Genomic DNA, 19,771 nt, shown 5'->3' on the forward strand with positions numbered 1-19,771 from the left:
GGAATAAAGAAATTATATTTGCACTTTCCCAGTCCACTGCGATCTTCCAAAACATCAAGAATTTTGGAAGATTATAACCAAAGCCTCGACAATCTCTGCAGCCACTGCTTTTACGAGCCTAGGAGGCAGGCCATCTGTTCTTGGGGTCTTTTCAGCCTTCAGGTCCAACATTTTTCCCTGCAGATTTTATCGATTGATGATGAAAGTTTTAATTTCCTACCTCCTTTTCACCTCTTGATTTTTAAGTTTCTTTGGCAGCTTTTCCAACTCTTCTACAGTGGAAACAGAGACGTAATTAATCACTTTTCTGTAAAAAAAATTAATGCTTTTCAATGTCCTGCATCTTTCATTCCCACACCTGCATTTCACGTAAAGCTGGGTTTCGTGAATTCAGTGTGTTTGCGTCAAGCAGCTAATCACCTGGGAGCTGGAGGAGCATAAGAAGCTGGAGAAAGAGCAGTGATAGAAGCAGAAGTAGATCTTACATGAATTTGCTTGAAATTGATGTGTACCAGTTGTATCTATTGATGTGTGACAACTGTGCATGCCGTGTGCTTTCACAGGAGCCACAGTGAGCAAGTTTGTGTGATTTGTAAATTGAAACTTGTCCGTCCGCGGCTTGTGTCACTGTTTCAGCTCAGTGTCCATTTGATGTTGTTATTGGCTGAACAAGACTTCTATATTGTGACTAAATATGCCGTTTTGTGCCTGAAACAAATCTGTGGGCAGTGTCCAAAAGCGAAAAATGGAAACAGTGTGGATGACTTAACCTACAGGGATGCTTTGCAGCGTCCCTGGTGGTCTAGTGGTTAGGATTCGGCGCTCTCACCGCTGCGGCCCGGGTTCGATTCCCGGCCAGGGAAACAACATTTCTTGTTTGTGACGGGAGCATTCACCAACATGTCTTCTCTGCTCCATTAAGGCAGACAATGTTCTGCACCTCTCCCAATGTCTGGAGAATGTGAAACACAATTGAAGCTCCAGGTTGCTGATTCTTCATTCGAGCTCAACAAGTCTCGGTTGGATCAGCTCCATAACAAGCACGGAGACACATCCCAGGGAATGCACGAAAACAAGTCAAGGTCTGTGCAAGGTTGCACCGCTCAACAATATACTCCCTGCACAGATGAAGATGCAGGAGAAGGGGACCGCATTTTCTCCCTGCTGTGCAAACCACCTCTAATTGCACCCCTGGTCAACCAATCACAGCTGCTCTATCAAACAAGCACACCAGGTGCAATGGTCTCTTTCTATAATTGAATGTTTCTCGACAGCAGTACATCGTCATGATCGGAACATGGGACTTAGGCCGGGTGGACTCTTTCTGTGACTTGAACATTCTTGGAGTAGAAGCCATTTGACCCTTCAAGATTGCTTCACAATTTGATCACTAGATGGCTGATCTGGTTGTGTCCCAACTCCACTTTCCTGTCTCACCTCCATAACCCTTCAGTCCCCTGCCTATCAAAAACTGATCTAACTCAGCCTTGAATAAATTCAAACATCCGGCCTCCCCTGCTTTATGGGGTAGCGAATTCCACAGACATTGAGAACAGATAATCCTCTTTAACTCTGACTTGCAAGAAAATCTAGTCTTAAACTGTGCCCCATGGTATTAGTCTTCCCAAAAGAGGAAACATCCTCCCGATAACCACTCTATCAAGTGCTTTCAGGATCCTATATGTTTCAAAAAGATCACTTCACACTTTTTAAACTCCAATGAGTATAAAAAAGGCCATCATTCTCGGAATTAGTTGAGTCCACCTTCTCTGAAGTGCGTTTAATGCAATTACATCTTGCTTCAAATAAGGAAAGCGAAAATGTACACATTAATCCAGATGTGCTTTCACCAAGGCCCTGTACAGCTGCAGTAAAGCCTTGATACTTGTATACTTGATTCCTCTTACAAAAACCCCATTCCATTTGACTTCCTAATCACTTGCTGTACCTGCGTATTAATCGTTTGTGATTCATGAACCAGGACACCCACATCCCTTTGTAGAACCGAGCTCCTCAATCTCTCTCCATTTATATAGTATGCAGCTTTTCCATTCTTCCTGCCATAGTGGACGCATTGACTTTTCTCACATTTGGCAAAGTTCTCCACACTCACCTGACCATTCTATATCCGTTTGTAGACTCTTTAATTCCGCTTGTCTGTTTTCTTTCCACCTTGCTTACAGTCATTGGCAAATTTAGCTATCATAAATTCGGCTTTGGCAGCAAAGACATTGACATAAATTGCAAACAGTTGAGGTCCCAGCACTGATCCCTGTGACACTCCACAAGTGATAGCTTGCCAACCAGAAAACAATATTTTTTCTTTTTTGAACGACTGTTTCCTGTTCGCCAACCTGTCCTTTATCCAGGCTAATATGTTACCCCTGCATGATGTTTTCTTATCTTGTGTAGTAACCTTTGAGGTGGCGTCTTATCAAATGCCTTTTGGAAAGCTATGTACACCACAACTACAGGCTCCTTTTATCCACCTTGCTTGTTACTTCCTCGAGGAGCTCTAATAAATCAGTTAAACGGCATTTCCCTTTCACATAACCATGTTCACTCTGTCTAATCCCATGCTCATTTTCTAAGTATCCTGCGATAACCTCCATAATAATCAACTCGAGTAATTTCCCCATGCTAGATGTTTGGCTAACTGGCCTATCGTTTCCTACTTTCTGCCTCGCTCCCTTCTGGAATAAAGAAATTATATTTGCACTTTCCCAGTCCACTGCGATCTTCCAAAACATCAAGAATTTTGGAAGATTATAACCAAAGCCTCGACAATCTCTGCAGCCACTCCTTTTAAGAGCCTAGGAGGCAGGCCATCTGTTCTTGGGGTCTTTTCAGCCTTCAGGTCCAACATTTTTCCCAGCAGATTTTATCGATTGATGACGAAAGTTTTAATTTCCTACCTCCTTTTCACCTCTTGATTTTTAAGTTTCTTTGGCAGCTTTTCCAACTCTTCTACAGTGGAAACAGAGACGTAATTAATCACTTTTCTGTAAAAAAAATTAATGCTTTTCAATGTCCTGCATCTTTCATTCCCACACCTGCATTTCACGTAAAGCTGGGTTTCGTGAATTCAGTGTGTTTGCGTCAAGCAGCTAATCACCTGGGAGCTGGAGGAGCAGAAGAAGCTGGAGAAAGAGCAGTGATAGAAGCAGAAGTAGATCTTACATGAATTTGCTTGAAATTGATGTGTACCAGTTGTATCTATTGATGTGTGACAACTGTGCATGCCGTGTGCTTTCACAGGAGCCACAGTGAGCAAGTTTGTGTGATTTGCAAATTGAAACTTGTCCGTCCGCGGCTTGTGTCACTGTTTCAGCTCAGTGTCCATTTGATGTTGTTATTGGCTGAACAAGACTTCTATATTGTGACTAAATATGCCGTTTTGTGCCTGAAACAAATCTGTGGGCAAAGTGTCCAAAAGCGCAAAATGGAAACAGTGTGGATGACTTAACCTACAGGGATGCTTTGCAGCTTCCCTGGTGGTCTAGTGGTTAGGATTCGGCGCTCTCACCGCTGCGGCCCGGGTTCGATTCCCGGCCAGGGAAACAACATTACTTGTTTGTGACGGGAGCATTCACCAACATGTCTTCTCTGCTCCATTAAGGCAGACAATGTTCTGCACCTCTCCCAATGTCTGGGGAATGTGAAACACAATTGAAGCTCCAGGTTGCTGATTCTTCATTCGAGCTCAACAAGTCTCGGTTGGATCAGCTCCACAACAAGCACGGAGACACATCCCAGGGAATGCACGAGAACAAGTCAAGGGCTGTGCAAGGTTGCACCGCTCAACAATATACTCCCTGCACAGATGAAGATGCAGGAGAAGGGGTCCGCATTTTCTCCCTGCTGTGCAAACCACCTCTAATTGCACCCCTGGTCAACCAATCACAGCTGCTCTATCAAACAAGCACGCCAGGTGCAATGGTCTCTTTCTATAATTGAATGTTTCTCCACAGCAGTACATCGTCATGATCGGAACATGGGACTTAGGCCAGGTGGACTCTTTCTGTGACTTGAACATTCTTGGAGTAGAAGCCATTTGACCCTTCAAGATTGCTTCACAATTTGATCACTAGATGGCTGATCTGGTTGTGTCCCAACTCCACTTTCCTGTCTCACCTCCATAACCCTTCAGTCCCCTGCCTATCAAAAACTGATCTAACTCAGCCTTGAATAAATTCAAACATCTGGCCTCCCCTGCTTTATGGGGTAGCGAATTCCACAGACATTGAGAACAGATAATCCTCTTTAACTCTGACTTGCAAAAAAATCTAGTCTTAAACTGTGCCCCATGGTATTAGTCTTCCCAAAAGAGGAAACATCCTCCCGATAACCACTCTATCAAGTGCGTTCAGGATCCTATATGTTTCAAAAAGATCACTTCACACTTTTTAAACTCCAATGAGTATAAAAAAGGCCATCATTCTCGGAATTAGTTGAGTCCACCTTCTCTGAAGTGCGTTTAATGCAATTACATCTTGCTTCAAATAAGGAAAGCGAAAATGTACACATTAATCCAGATGTGCTTTCACCAAGGCCCTGTACAGCTGCAGTAAAGCCTTGATACTTGCATACTTGATTCCTCTTACAAAAACCCCATTCCATTTGACTTCCTAATCACTTGCTGTACCTGCGTATTAATCGTTTGTGATTCATGAACCAGGACACCCACATCCCTTTGTAGAAGCGAGCTCCTCAATCTCTCTCCACTTATATAGTATGCAGCTTTTCCATTCTTCCTGCCATTGTGGACGCATTGACTTTTCTCACATTTGGCAAAGTTCTCCACACTCACCTGACCATTCTATATCCGTTTGTAGACTCTTTAATTCCGCTTGTCTGTTTTCTTTCCACCTTGCTTACAGTCATTGGCAAATTTAGCTATCATAAATTCGGCTTTGGCAGCAAAGACATTGATATAAATTGCAAACAGTTGAGGTCCCAGCACTGATCCCTGTGACACTCCACAAGTGATAGCTTGCCAACCAGAAAACAATATTTTTTCTTTTTTGAACGACTGTTTCCGGTTCGCCAACCTGTCCTTTATCCAGGCTAATATGTTACCCCTGCATGATGTTTTCTTATCTTGTGTAGTAACCTTTGAGGTGGCGTCTTATCCAATGCCTTTTGGAAAGCTATGTACACCACAACTACAGGCTCCTTTTATCCACCTTGCTTGTTACTTCCTCGAGGAGCTCTAATAAATCAGTTAAACGGCATTTCCCTTTCACATAACCATGTTCACTCTGTCTAATCCCATGCTCATTTTCTAAGTATCCTGCGATAACCTCCATAATAATCAACTCGAGTAATTTCCCCATGCTAGATGTTTGGCTAACTGGCCTATCGTTTCCTACTTTCTGCCTCGTTCCCTTCTGGAATAAAGAAATTATATTTGCACTTTCCCAGTCCACTGCGATCTTCCAAAACATCAAGAATTTTGGAAGATTATAACCAAAGCCTCGACAATCTCTGCAGCCACTCCTTTTAAGAGCCTAGGAGGCAGGCCATCTGTTCTTGGGGTCTTTTCAGCCTTCAGGTCCAACATTTTTCCCAGCAGATTTTATCGATTGATGACGAAAGTTTTAATTTCCTACCTCCTTTTCACCTCTTGATTTTTAAGTTTCTTTGGCAGCTTTTCCAACTCTTCTACAGTGGAAACAGAGACGTAATTAATCACTTTTCTGTAAAAAAAATTAATGCTTTTCAATGTCCTGCATCTTTCATTCCCACACCTGCATTTCATGTAAAGCTGGGTTTCGTGAATTCAGTGTGTTTGCGTCAAGCAGCTAATCACCTGGGAGCTGGAGGAGCAGAAGAAGCTGGAGAAAGAGCAGTGATAGAAGCAGAAGTAGATCTTACATGAATTTGCTTGAAATTGATGTGTACCAGTTGTATCTATTGATGTGTGACAACTGTGCATGCCGTGTGCTTTCACAGGAGCCACAGTGAGCAAGTTTGTGTGATTTGCAAATTGAAACTTGTCCGTCCGCGGCTTGTGTCACTGTTTCAGCTCAGTGTCCATTTCATGTTGTTCTTGGCTGAACAAGACTTCTATATTGTGACTAAATATGCCGTTTTGTGCCTGAAACAAATCTGTGGGCAAAGTGTCCAAAAGCGAAAAATGGAAACAGTGTGGATGACTTAACCTACAGGGATGCTTTGCAGCGTCCCTGGTGGTCTAGTGGTTAGGATTCGGCGCTCTCACCGCTGCGGCCCGGGTTCGATTCCCGGCCAGGGAAACAACATTTCTTGTTTGTGACGGGAGCATTCACCAACATGTCTTCTCTGCTCCATGAAGGCAGACAATGTTCTGCACCTCTCCCAATGTCTGGGGAATGTGAAACACAATTGAAGCTCCAGGTTGCTGATTCTTCATTCGAGCTCAACAAGTCTCGGTTGGATCAGCTCCATGACAAGCACGGAGACACGCCCCAGGGAATGCACGAAAACAAGTGAAGGGCTGTGCAAGGTTGCACCGCTCAACAATATACTCCCTGCACAGATGAAGATGCAGGAGAAGGGGTCCGCATTTTCTCCCTGCTGTGCAAACCACCTCTAATTGCACCCCTGGTCAACCAATCACAGCTGCTCTATCAAACAAGCACGCCAGGTGCAATGGTCTCTTTCTATAATTGAATGTTTCTCCACAGCAGTACATCGTCATGATCGGAACATGGGACTTAGGCCGGGTGGACTCTTTCTGTGACTTGAACATTCTTGGAGTAGAAGCCATTTGACCCTTCAAGATTGCTTCACAATTTGATCACTAGATGGCTGATCTGGTTGTGTCCCAACTCCACTTTCCTGTCTCACCTCCATAACCCTTCAGTCCCCTGCCTATCAAAAACTGATCTAACTCAGCCTTGAATAAATTCAAACATCCGGCCTCCCCTGCTTTATGGGGTAGCGAATTCCACAGACATTGAGAACAGATAATCCTCTTTAACTCTGACTTGCAAAAAAATCTAGTCTTAAACTGTGCCCCATGGTATTAGTCTTCCCAAAAGAGGAAACATCCTCCCGATAACCACTCTATCAAGTGCTTTCAGGATCCTATATGTTTCAGAAAGATCACTTCACACTTTTTAAACTCCAATGAGTATAAAAAAGGCCATCATTCTCGGAATTAGTTGAGTCCACCTTCTCTGAAGTGCGTTTAATGCAATTACATCTTGCTTCAAATAAGGAAAGCGAAAATGTACACATTAATCCAGATGTGCTTTCACCAAGGCCCTGTACAGCTGCAGTAAAGCCTTGATACTTGTAGACTTGATTCCTCTTACAAAAACCCCATTCCATTTGACTTCCTAATCACTTGCTGTACCTGCGTATTAATCGTTTGTGATTCATGAACCAGGACACCCACATCCCTTTGTAGAACCGAGCTCCTCAATCTCTCTCCATTTATATAGTATGCAGCTTTTCCATTCTTCCTGCCATAGTGGACGCATTGACTTTTCTCACATTTGGCAAAGTTCTCCACACTCACCTGACCATTCTATATCCGTTTGTAGACTCTTTAATTCCGCTTGTCTGTTTTCTTTCCACCTTGCTTACAGTCATTGGCAAATTTAGCTATCATAAATTCGGCTTTGGCAGCAAAGACATTGACATAAATTGCAAACAGTTGAGGTCCCAGCACTGATCCCTGTGACACTCCACAAGTGATAGCTTGCCAACCAGAAAACAATATTTTTTCTTTTTTGAACGACTGTTTCCTGTTCGCCAACCTGTTCTTTATCCAGGCTAATATGTTACCCCTGCATGATGTTTTCTTATCTTGTGTAGTAACCTTTGAGGTGGCGTCTTATCAAATGCCTTTTGGAAAGCTATGTACACCACAACTACAGGCTCCTTTTATCCACCTTGCTTGTTACTTCCTCGAGGAGCTCTAATAAATCAGTTAAACGGCATTTCCCTTTCACATAACCATGTTCACTCTGTCTAATCCCATGCTCATTTTCTAAGTATCCTGCGATAACCTCCATAATAATCAACTCGAGTAATTTCCCCAGGCTAGATGTTTGGCTAACTGGCCTATCGTTTCCTACTTTCTGCCTCGTTCCCTTCTGGAATAAAGAAATTATATTTGCACTTTCCCAGTCCACTGCGATCTTCCAAAACATCAAGAATTTTGGAAGATTATAACCAAAGCCTCGACAATCTCTGCAGCCACTGCTTTTACGAGCCTAGGAGGCAGGCCATCTGTTCTTGGGGTCTTTTCAGCCTTCAGGTCCAACATTTTTCCCTGCAGATTTTATCGATTGATGATGAAAGTTTTAATTTCCTACCTCCTTTTCACCTCTTGATTTTTAAGTTTCTTTGGCAGCTTTTCCAACTCTTCTACAGTGGAAACAGAGACGTAATTAATCACTTTTCTGTAAAAAAAAATTAATGCTTTTCAATGTCCTGCATCTTTCATTCCCACACCTGCATTTCACGTAAAGCTGGGTTTCGTGAATTCAGTGTGTTTGCGTCAAGCAGCTAATCACCTGGGAGCTGGAGGAGCATAAGAAGCTGGAGAAAGAGCAGTGATAGAAGCAGAAGTAGATCTTACATGAATTTGCTTGAAATTGATGTGTACCAGTTGTATCTATTGATGTGTGACAACTGTGCATGCCGTGTGCTTTCACAGGAGCCACAGTGAGCAAGTTTGTGTGATTTGTAAATTGAAACTTGTCCGTCCGCGGCTTGTGTCACTGTTTCAGCTCAGTGTCCATTTGATGTTGTTATTGGCTGAACAAGACTTCTATATTGTGACTAAATATGCCGTTTTGTGCCTGAAACAAATCTGTGGGCAAAGTGTCCAAAAGCGAAAAATGGAAACAGTGTGGATGACTTAACCTACAGGGATGCTTTGCAGCGTCCCTGGTGGTCTAGTGGTTAGGATTCGGCGCTCTCACCGCTGCGGCCCGGGTTCGATTCCCGGCCAGGGAAACAACATTTCTTGTTTGTGACGGGAGCATTCACCAACATGTCTTCTCTGCTCCATTAAGGCAGACAATGTTCTGCACCTCTCCCAATGTCTGGAGAATGTGAAACACAATTGAAGCTCCAGGTTGCTGATTCTTCATTCGAGCTCAACAAGTCTCGGTTGGATCAGCTCCATAACAAGCACGGAGACACATCCCAGGGAATGCACGAAAACAAGTCAAGGTCTGTGCAAGGTTGCACCGCTCAACAATATACTCCCTGCACAGATGAAGATGCAGGAGAAGGGGACCGCATTTTCTCCCTGCTGTGCAAACCACCTCTAATTGCACCCCTGGTCAACCAATCACAGCTGCTCTATCAAACAAGCACACCAGGTGCAATGGTCTCTTTCTATAATTGAATGTTTCTCGACAGCAGTACATCGTCATGATCGGAACATGGGACTTAGGCCGGGTGGACTCTTTCTGTGACTTGAACATTCTTGGAGTAGAAGCCATTTGACCCTTCAAGATTGCTTCACAATTTGATCACTAGATGGCTGATCTGGTTGTGTCCCAACTCCACTTTCCTGTCTCACCTCCATAACCCTTCAGTCCCCTGCCTATCAAAAACTGATCTAACTCAGCCTTGAATAAATTCAAACATCCGGCCTCCCCTGCTTTATGGGGTAGCGAATTCCACAGACATTGAGAACAGATAATCCTCTTTAACTCTGACTTGCAAGAAAATCTAGTCTTAAACTGTGCCCCATGGTATTAGTCTTCCCAAAAGAGGAAACATCCTCCCGATAACCACTCTATCAAGTGCTTTCAGGATCCTATATGTTTCAAAAAGATCACTTCACACTTTTTAAACTCCAATGAGTATAAAAAAGGCCATCATTCTCGGAATTAGTTGAGTCCACCTTCTCTGAAGTGCGTTTAATGCAATTACATCTTGCTTCAAATAAGGAAAGCGAAAATGTACACATTAATCCAGATGTGCTTTCACCAAGGCCCTGTACAGCTGCAGTAAAGCCTTGATACTTGTATACTTGATTCCTCTTACAAAAACCCCATTCCATTTGACTTCCTAATCACTTGCTGTACCTGCGTATTAATCGTTTGTGATTCATGAACCAGGACACCCACATCCCTTTGTAGAACCGAGCTCCTCAATCTCTCTCCATTTATATAGTATGCAGCTTTTCCATTCTTCCTGCCATAGTGGACGCATTGACTTTTCTCACATTTGGCAAAGTTCTCCACACTCACCTGACCATTCTATATCCGTTTGTAGACTCTTTAATTCCGCTTGTCTGTTTTCTTTCCACCTTGCTTACAGTCATTGGCAAATTTAGCTATCATAAATTCGGCTTTGGCAGCAAAGACATTGACATAAATTGCAAACAGTTGAGGTCCCAGCACTGATCCCTGTGACACTCCACAAGTGATAGCTTGCCAACCAGAAAACAATATTTTTTCTTTTTTGAACGACTGTTTCCTGTTCGCCAACCTGTCCTTTATCCAGGCTAATATGTTACCCCTGCATGATGTTTTCTTATCTTGTGTAGTAACCTTTGAGGTGGCGTCTTATCAAATGCCTTTTGGAAAGCTATGTACACCACAACTACAGGCTCCTTTTATCCACCTTGCTTGTTACTTCCTCGAGGAGCTCTAATAAATCAGTTAAACGGCATTTCCCTTTCACATAACCATGTTCACTCTGTCTAATCCCATGCTCATTTTCTAAGTATCCTGCGATAACCTCCATAATAATCAACTCGAGTAATTTCCCCATGCTAGATGTTTGGCTAACTGGCCTATCGTTTCCTACTTTCTGCCTCGCTCCCTTCTGGAATAAAGAAATTATATTTGCACTTTCCCAGTCCACTGCGATCTTCCAAAACATCAAGAATTTTGGAAGATTATAACCAAAGCCTCGACAATCTCTGCAGCCACTCCTTTTAAGAGCCTAGGAGGCAGGCCATCTGTTCTTGGGGTCTTTTCAGCCTTCAGGTCCAACATTTTTCCCAGCAGATTTTATCGATTGATGACGAAAGTTTTAATTTCCTACCTCCTTTTCACCTCTTGATTTTTAAGTTTCTTTGGCAGCTTTTCCAACTCTTCTACAGTGGAAACAGAGACGTAATTAATCACTTTTCTGTAAAAAAAATTAATGCTTTTCAATGTCCTGCATCTTTCATTCCCACACCTGCATTTCACGTAAAGCTGGGTTTCGTGAATTCAGTGTGTTTGCGTCAAGCAGCTAATCACCTGGGAGCTGGAGGAGCAGAAGAAGCTGGAGAAAGAGCAGTGATAGAAGCAGAAGTAGATCTTACATGAATTTGCTTGAAATTGATGTGTACCAGTTGTATCTATTGATGTGTGACAACTGTGCATGCCGTGTGCTTTCACAGGAGCCACAGTGAGCAAGTTTGTGTGATTTGCAAATTGAAACTTGTCCGTCCGCGGCTTGTGTCACTGTTTCAGCTCAGTGTCCATTTGATGTTGTTATTGGCTGAACAAGACTTCTATATTGTGACTAAATATGCCGTTTTGTGCCTGAAACAAATCTGTGGGCAAAGTGTCCAAAAGCGCAAAATGGAAACAGTGTGGATGACTTAACCTACAGGGATGCTTTGCAGCTTCCCTGGTGGTCTAGTGGTTAGGATTCGGCGCTCTCACCGCTGCGGCCCGGGTTCGATTCCCGGCCAGGGAAACAACATTACTTGTTTGTGACGGGAGCATTCACCAACATGTCTTCTCTGCTCCATTAAGGCAGACAATGTTCTGCACCTCTCCCAATGTCTGGGGAATGTGAAACACAATTGAAGCTCCAGGTTGCTGATTCTTCATTCGAGCTCAACAAGTCTCGGTTGGATCAGCTCCACAACAAGCACGGAGACACATCCCAGGGAATGCACGAGAACAAGTCAAGGTCTGTGCAAGGTTGCACCGCTCAACAATATACTCCCTGCACAGATGAAGATGCAGGAGAAGGGGACCGCATTTTCTCCCTGCTGTGCAAACCACCTCTAATTGCACCCCTGGTCAACCAATCACAGCTGCTCTATCAAACAAGCACACCAGGTGCAATGGTCTCTTTCTATAATTGAATGTTTCTCGACAGCAGTACATCGTCATGATCGGAACATGGGACTTAGGCCGGGTGGACTCTTTCTGTGACTTGAACATTCTTGGAGTAGAAGCCATTTGACCCTTCAAGATTGCTTCACAATTTGATCACTAGATGGCTGATCTGGTTGTGTCCCAACTCCACTTTCCTGTCTCACCTCCATAACCCTTCAGTCCCCTGCCTATCAAAAACTGATCTAACTCAGCCTTGAATAAATTCAAACATCCGGCCTCCCCTGCTTTATGGGGTAGCGAATTCCACAGACATTGAGAACACATAATCCTCTTTAACTCTGACTTGCAAAAAAATCTAGTCTTAAACTGTGCCCCATGGTATTAGTCTTCCCAAAAGAGGAAACATCCTCCCGATAACCACTCTATCAAGTGCTTTCAGGATCCTATATGTTTCAAAAAGATCACTTCACACTTTTTAAACTCCAATGAGTATAAAAAAGGCCATCATTCTCGGAATTAGTTGAGTCCACCTTCTCTGAAGTGCGTTTAATGCAATTACATCTTGCTTCAAATAAGGAAAGCGAAAATGTACACATTAATCCAGATGTGCTTTCACCAAGGCCCTGTACAGCTGCAGTAAAGCCTTGATACTTGTAGACTTGATTCCTCTAACAAAAACCCCATTCCATTTGACTTCCTAATCACTTGCTGTACCTGCGTATTAATCGTTTGTGATTCATGAACCAGGACACCCACATCCCTTTGTAGAACCAAGCTCCTCAATCTCTCTCCATTTATATAGTATGCAGCTTTTCCATTCTTCCTGCCATAGTGGACGCATTGACTTTTCTCACATTTGGCAAAGTTCTCCACACTCACCTGACCATTCTATATCCGTTTGTAGACTCTTTAATTCCGCTTGTCTGTTTTCTTTCCACCTTGCTTACAGTCATTGGCAAATTTAGCTATCATAAATTCGGCTTTGGCAGCAAAGACATTGATATAAATTGCAAACAGTTGAGGTCAAAGCACTGATCCCTGTGACACTCCACAAGTGATAGCTTGCCAACCAGAAAACAATATTTTTTCTTTTTTGAACGACTGTTTCCTGTTCGCCAACCTGTCCTTTATCCAGGCTAATATGTTACCCCTGCATGATGTTTTCTTATCTTGTGTAGTAACCTTTGAGGTGGCGTCTTATCAAATGCCTTTTGGAAAGCTATGTACACCACAACTACAGGCTCCTTTTATCCACCTTGCTTGTTACTTCCTCGAGGAGCTCTAATAAATCAGTTAAACGGCATTTCCCTTTCACATAACCATGTTCACTCTGTCTAATCCCATGCTCATTTTCTAAGTATCCTGCGATAACCTCCATAATAATCAACTCGAGTAATTTCCCCATGCTAGATGTTTGGCTAACTGGCCTATCGTTTCATACTTTCTGCCTCGCTCCCTTCTGGAATAAAGAAATTATATTTGCACTTTCCCAGTCCACTGCGATCTTCCAAAACATCAAGAATTTTGGAAGATTATAACCAAAGCCTCGATAATCTCTGCAGCCACTCCTTTTAAGAGCCTAGGAGGCAGGCCATCTGTTCTTGGGGTCTTTTCAGCCTTCAGGTCCAACATTTTTTCCCAGCAGATTTTATCGATTGATGACGAAAGTTTTAATTTCCTACCTCCTTTTCACCTCTTGATTTTTAAGTTTCTTTGGCAGCTTTTCCAACTCTTCTACAGTGGAAACAGAGACGTAATTAATCACTTTTCTGTAAAAAAAATTAATGCTTTTCAATGTCCTGCATCTTTCATTCCCACACCTGCATTTCACGTAAAGCTGGGTTTCGTGAATTCAGTGTGTTTGCGTTAAGCAGCTAATCACCTGGCAGCTGGAGGAGCAGAAGAAGCTGGAGAAAGAGCAGTGATAGAAGCAGAAGTAGATCTTACATGAATTTGCTTGAAATTGATGTGTACCAGTTGTATCTATTGATGTGTGACAACTGTGCATGCCGTGTGCTTTCACAGGAGCCACAGTGAGCAAGTTTGTGTGATTTGCAAATTGAAACTTGTCCGTCCGCGGCTTGTGTCACTGTTTCAGCTCAGTGTCCATTTCATGTTGTTATTGGCTGAACAAGACTTCTATATTGTGACTAAATATGCCGTTTTGTGCCTGAAACAAATCTGTGGGCAAAGTGTCCAAAAGCGAAAAATGGAAACAGTGTGGATGACTTAACCTACAGGGATGCTTTGCAGCGTCCCTGGTGGTCTAGTGGTTATGATTCGGCGCTCTCACCGCTGCGGACCGGGTTCGATTCCCGGCCAGGGAAACAACATTTCTTGTTTGTGACGGGAGCATTCACCAACATGTCTTCTCTGCTCCATGAAGGCAGACAATGTTCTGCACCTCTCCCAATGTCTGGGGAATGTGAAACACAATTGAAGCTCCAGGTTGCTGATTCTTCATTCGAGCTCAACAAGTCTCGGTTGGATCAGCTCCATAACAAGCACGGAGACACATCCCAGGGAATGCACGAAAACAAGTCAAGGTCTGTGCAAGGTTGCACCGCTCAACAATATACTCCCTGCACAGATGAAGATGCAGGAGAAGGGGACCGCATTTTCTCCCTGCTGTGCAAACCACCTCTAATTGCACCCCTGGTCAACCAATCACAGCTGCTCTATCAAACAAGCACACCAGGTGCAATGGTCTCTTTCTATAATTGAATGTTTCTCGACAGCAGTACATCGTCATGATCGGAACATGGGACTTAGGCCGGGTGGACTCTTTCTGTGACTTGAACATTCTTGGAGTAGAAGCCATTTGACCCTTCAAGATTGCTTCACAATTTGATCACTAGATGGCTGATCTGGTTGTGTCCCAACTCCACTTTCCTGTCTCACCTCCATAACCCTTCAGTCCCCTGCCTATCAAAAACTGATCTAACTCAGCCTTGAATAAATTCAAACATCCGGCCTCCCCTGCTTTATGGGGTAGCGAATTCCACAGACATTGAGAACACATAATCCTCTTTAACTCTGACTTGCAAAAAAATCTAGTCTTAAACTGTGCCCCATGGTATTAGTCTTCCCAAAAGAGGAAACATCCTCCCGATAACCACTCTATCAAGTGCTTTCAGGATCCTATATGTTTCAAAAAGATCACTTCACACTTTTTAAACTCCAATGAGTATAAAAAAGGCCATCATTCTCGGAATTAGTTGAGTCCACCTTCTCTGAAGTGCGTTTAATGCAATTACATCTTGCTTCAAATAAGGAAAGCGAAAATGTACACATTAATCCAGATGTGCTTTCACCAAGGCCCTGTACAGCTGCAGTAAAGCCTTGATACTTGTAGACTTGATTCCTCTAACAAAAACCCCATTCCATTTGACTTCCTAATCACTTGCTGTACCTGCGTATTAATCGTTTGTGATTCATGAACCAGGACACCCACATCCCTTTGTAGAACCAAGCTCCTCAATCTCTCTCCATTTATATAGTATGCAGCTTTTCCATTCTTCCTGCCATAGTGGACGCATTGACTTTTCTCACATTTGGCAAAGTTCTCCACACTCACCTGACCATTCTATATCCGTTTGTAGACTCTTTAATTCCGCTTGTCTGTTTTCTTTCCACCTTGCTTACAGTCATTGGCAAATTTAGCTATCATAAATTCGGCTTTGGCAGCAAAGACATTGATATAAATTGCAAACAGTTGAGGTCAAAGCACTGATCCCTGTGACACTCCACAAGTGATAGCTTGCCAACCAGAAAACAATATTTTTTCTTTTTTGAACGACTGTTTCCTGTTCGCCAACCTGTCCTTTATCCAGGCTAATATGTTACCCCTGCATGATGTTTTCTTATCTTGTGTAGTAACCTTTGAGGTGGCGTCTTATCAAATGCCTTTTGGAAAGCTATGTACACCACAACTACAGGCTCCTTTTATCCACCTTGCTTGTTACTTCCTCGAGGAGCTCTAATAAATCAGTTAAACGGCATTTCCCTTTCACATAACCATGTTCACTCTGTCTAATCCCATGCTCATTTTCTAAGTATCCTGCGATAACCTCCATAATAATCAACTCGAGTAATTTCCCCATGCTAGATGTTTGGCTAACTGGCCTATCGTTTCATACTTTCTGCCTCGCTCCCTTCTGGAATAAAGAAATTATATTTGCACTTTCCCAGTCCACTGCGATCTTCCAAAACATCAAGAATTTTGGAAGATTATAACCAAAGCCTCGATAATCTCTGCAGCCACTCCTTTTAAGAGCCTAGGAGGCAGGCCATCTGTTCTTGGGGTCTTTTCAGCCTTCAGGTCCAACATTTTTTCCCAGCAGATTTTATCGATTGATGACGAAAGTTTTAATTTCCTACCTCCTTTTCACCTCTTGATTTTTAAGTTTCTTTGGCAGCTTTTCCAACTCTTCTACAGTGGAAACAGAGACGTAATTAATCACTTTTCTGTAAAAAAAATTAATGCTTTTCAATGTCCTGCATCTTTCATTCCCACACCTGCATTTCACGTAAAGCTGGGTTTCGTGAATTCAGTGTGTTTGCGTTAAGCAGCTAATCACCTGGCAGCTGGAGGAGCAGAAGAAGCTGGAGAAAGAGCAGTGATAGAAGCAGAAGTAGATCTTACATGAATTTGCTTGAAATTGATGTGTACCAGTTGTATCTATTGATGTGTGACAACTGTGCATGCCGTGTGCTTTCACAGGAGCCACAGTGAGCAAGTTTGAGTGATTTGCAAATTGAAACTTGTCCGTCCGCGGCTTGTGTCACTGTTTCAGCTCAGTGTCCATTTCATGTTGTTCTTGGCTGAACAAGACTTCTATATTGTGACTAAATATGCCGTTTTGTGCCTGAAACAAATCTGTGGGCAAAGTGTCCAAAAGCGAAAAATGGAAACAGTGTGGATGACTTAACCTACAGGGATGCTTTGCAGCTTCCCTGGTGGTCTAGTGGTTAGGATTCGGCGCTCTCACCGCTGCGGCCCGGGTTCGATTCCCGGCCAGGGAAACAGCATTTCTTGTTTGTGACGGGAGCATTCACCAACATGTCTTCTCTGCTCCATTGAGGCAGACAATGTTCTGCACCTCTCCCAATGTCTGGGGAATGTGAAACACAATTGAAGCTCCAGGTTGCTGATTCTTCATTCGAGCTCAACAAGTCTCGGTTGGATCAGCTCCACAACAAGCACGGAGACACATCCCAGGGAATGCACGAGAACAAGTCAAGGTCTGTGCAAGGTTGCACCGCTCAACAATATACTCCCTGCACAGATGAAGATGCAGGAGAAGGGGACCGCATTTTCTCCCTGCTGTGCAAACCACCTCTAATTGCACCCCTGGTCAACCAATCACAGCTGCTCTATCAAACAAGCACACCAGGTGCAATGGTCTCTTTCTATAATTGAATGTTTCTCGACAGCAGTACATCGTCATGATCGGAACATGGGACTTAGGCCGGGTCGACTCTTTCTGTGACTTGAACATTCTTGGAGTAGAAGCCATTTGACCCTTCAAGATTGCTTCACAATTTGATCACTAGATGGCTGATCTGGTTGTGTCCCAACTCCACTTTCCTGTCTCACCTCCATAACCCTTCAGTCCCCTGCCTATCAAAAACTGATCTAACTCAGCCTTGAATAAATTCAAACATCCGGCCTCCCCTGCTTTATGGGGTAGCGAATTCCACAGACATTGAGAACACATAATCCTCTTTAACTCTGACTTGCAAAAAAATCTAGTCTTAAACTGTGCCCCATGGTATTAGTCTTCCCAAAAGAGGAAACATCCTCCCGATAACCACTCTATCAAGTGCTTTCAGGATCCTATATGTTTCAAAAAGATCACTTCACACTTTTTAAACTCCAATGAGTATAAAAAAGGCCATCATTCTCGGAATTAGTTGAGTCCACCTTCTCTGAAGTGCGTTTAATGCAATTACATCTTGCTTCAAATAAGGAAAGCGAAAATGTACACATTAATCCAGATGTGCTTTCACCAAGGCCCTGTACAGCTGCAGTAAAGCCTTGATACTTGTAGACTTGATTCCTCTAACAAAAACCCCATTCCATTTGACTTCCTAATCACTTGCTGTACCTGCGTATTAATCGTTTGTGATTCATGAACCAGGACACCCACATCCCTTTGTAGAACCAAGCTCCTCAATCTCTCTCCATTTATATAGTATGCAGCTTTTCCATTCTTCCTGCCATAGTGGACGCATTGACTTTTCTCACATTTGGCAAAGTTCTCCACACTCACCTGACCATTCTATATCCGTTTGTAGACTCTTTAATTCCGCTTGTCTGTTTTCTTTCCACCTTGCTTACAGTCATTGGCAAATTTAGCTATCATAAATTCGGCTTTGGCAGCAAAGACATTGATATAAATTGCAAACAGTTGAGGTCAAAGCACTGATCCCTGTGACACTCCACAAGTGATAGCTTGCCAACCAGAAAACAATATTTTTTCTTTTTTGAACGACTGTTTCCTGTTCGCCAACCTGTCCTTTATCCAGGCTAATATGTTACCCCTGCATGATGTTTTCTTATCTTGTGTAGTAACCTTTGAGGTGGCGTCTTATCAAATGCCTTTTGGAAAGCTATGTACACCACAACTACAGGCTCCTTTTATCCACCTTGCTTGTTACTTCCTCGAGGAGCTCTAATAAATCAGTTAAACGGCATTTCCCTTTCACATAACCATGTTCACTCTGTCTAATCCCATGCTCATTTTCTAAGTATCCTGCGATAACCTCCATAATAATCAACTCGAGTAATTTCCCCATGCTAGATGTTTGGCTAACTGGCCTATCGTTTCCTACTTTCTGCCTCGCTCCCTTCTGGAATAAAGAAATTATATTTGCACTTTCCCAGTCCACTGCGATCTTCCAAAACATCAAGAATTTTGGAAGATTATAACCAAAGCCTCGATAATCTCTGCAGCCACTCCTTTTAAGAGCCTAGGAGGCAGGCCATCTGTTCTTGGGGTCTTTTCAGCCTTCAGGTCCAACATTTTTTCCCAGCAGATTTTATCGATTGATGACGAAAGTTTTAATTTCCTACCTCCTTTTCACCTCTTGATTTTTAAGTTTCTTTGGCAGCTTTTCCAACTCTTCTACAGTGGAAACAGAGACGTAATTAATCACTTTTCTGTAAAAAAAATTAATGCTTTTCAATGTCCTGCATCTTTCATTCCCACACCTGCATTTCACGTAAAGCTGGGTTTCGTGAATTCAGTGTGTTTGCGTCAAGCAGCTGATCACCTGGGAGCTGGAGAAGCAGAAGAAGCTGGAGAAAGAGCAGTGATCGAAGCAGAAGTAGATCTTACATGAATTTGCTTGAAATTGATGTGTACCAGTTGTATCTATTGATGTGTGACAACTGTGCATGCCGTGTGCTTTCACAGGAGCCACAGTGAGCAAGTTTGTGTGATTTGCAAATTGAAACTTGTCCGTCCGCGGCTTGTGTCACTGTTTCAGCTCAGTGTCCATTTCATGTTGTTATTGGCTGAACAAGACTTCTATATTGTGACTAAATATGCCGTTTTGTGCCTGAAACAAATCTGTGGGCAAAGTGTCCAAAAGCGAAAAATGGAAACAGTGTGGATGACTTAACCTACAGGGATGCTTTGCAGCGTCCCTGGTGGTCTAGTGGTTATGATTCGGCGCTCTCACCGCTGCGGACCGGGTTCGATTCCCGGCCAGGGAAACAACATTTCTTGTTTGTGACGGGA

General features: G+C 43.1%; 8 non-coding genes across 8 annotated transcripts; all 8 read left to right on the forward strand.

Annotated features, from left to right (window-relative positions):
* The first annotated feature begins 791 nt into the window (after positions 1–791).
* Positions 792–863, forward strand: trnae-cuc (transfer RNA glutamic acid (anticodon CUC)). The gene has a single exon. It is a non-coding gene; the product is annotated as a tRNA-Glu (tRNA).
* Positions 864–3,488: 2,625 nt separating this feature from the next.
* On the forward strand, positions 3,489–3,560 carry trnae-cuc (transfer RNA glutamic acid (anticodon CUC)). Its single transcript has one exon. It is a non-coding gene; the product is annotated as a tRNA-Glu (tRNA).
* A 2,625-nt stretch (positions 3,561–6,185) lies between these two features.
* Positions 6,186–6,257, forward strand: trnae-cuc (transfer RNA glutamic acid (anticodon CUC)). Its single transcript has one exon. It is a non-coding gene; the product is annotated as a tRNA-Glu (tRNA).
* A 2,626-nt stretch (positions 6,258–8,883) lies between these two features.
* On the forward strand, positions 8,884–8,955 carry trnae-cuc (transfer RNA glutamic acid (anticodon CUC)). Its single transcript has one exon. It is a non-coding gene; the product is annotated as a tRNA-Glu (tRNA).
* A 2,625-nt stretch (positions 8,956–11,580) lies between these two features.
* trnae-cuc (transfer RNA glutamic acid (anticodon CUC)) lies at positions 11,581–11,652 on the forward strand. The gene has a single exon. It is a non-coding gene; the product is annotated as a tRNA-Glu (tRNA).
* A 2,626-nt stretch (positions 11,653–14,278) lies between these two features.
* trnae-cuc (transfer RNA glutamic acid (anticodon CUC)) lies at positions 14,279–14,350 on the forward strand. Its single transcript has one exon. It is a non-coding gene; the product is annotated as a tRNA-Glu (tRNA).
* A 2,626-nt stretch (positions 14,351–16,976) lies between these two features.
* Positions 16,977–17,048, forward strand: trnae-cuc (transfer RNA glutamic acid (anticodon CUC)). The gene has a single exon. It is a non-coding gene; the product is annotated as a tRNA-Glu (tRNA).
* A 2,626-nt stretch (positions 17,049–19,674) lies between these two features.
* On the forward strand, positions 19,675–19,746 carry trnae-cuc (transfer RNA glutamic acid (anticodon CUC)). Its single transcript has one exon. It is a non-coding gene; the product is annotated as a tRNA-Glu (tRNA).
* The last annotated feature ends 25 nt before the right edge of the window (positions 19,747–19,771 follow it).

The sequence above is a fragment of the Heterodontus francisci genome, chromosome 34, assembly GCF_036365525.1.
Source record: "Heterodontus francisci isolate sHetFra1 chromosome 34, sHetFra1.hap1, whole genome shotgun sequence".
Lineage (NCBI taxonomy): Eukaryota > Metazoa > Chordata > Chondrichthyes > Heterodontiformes > Heterodontidae > Heterodontus > Heterodontus francisci.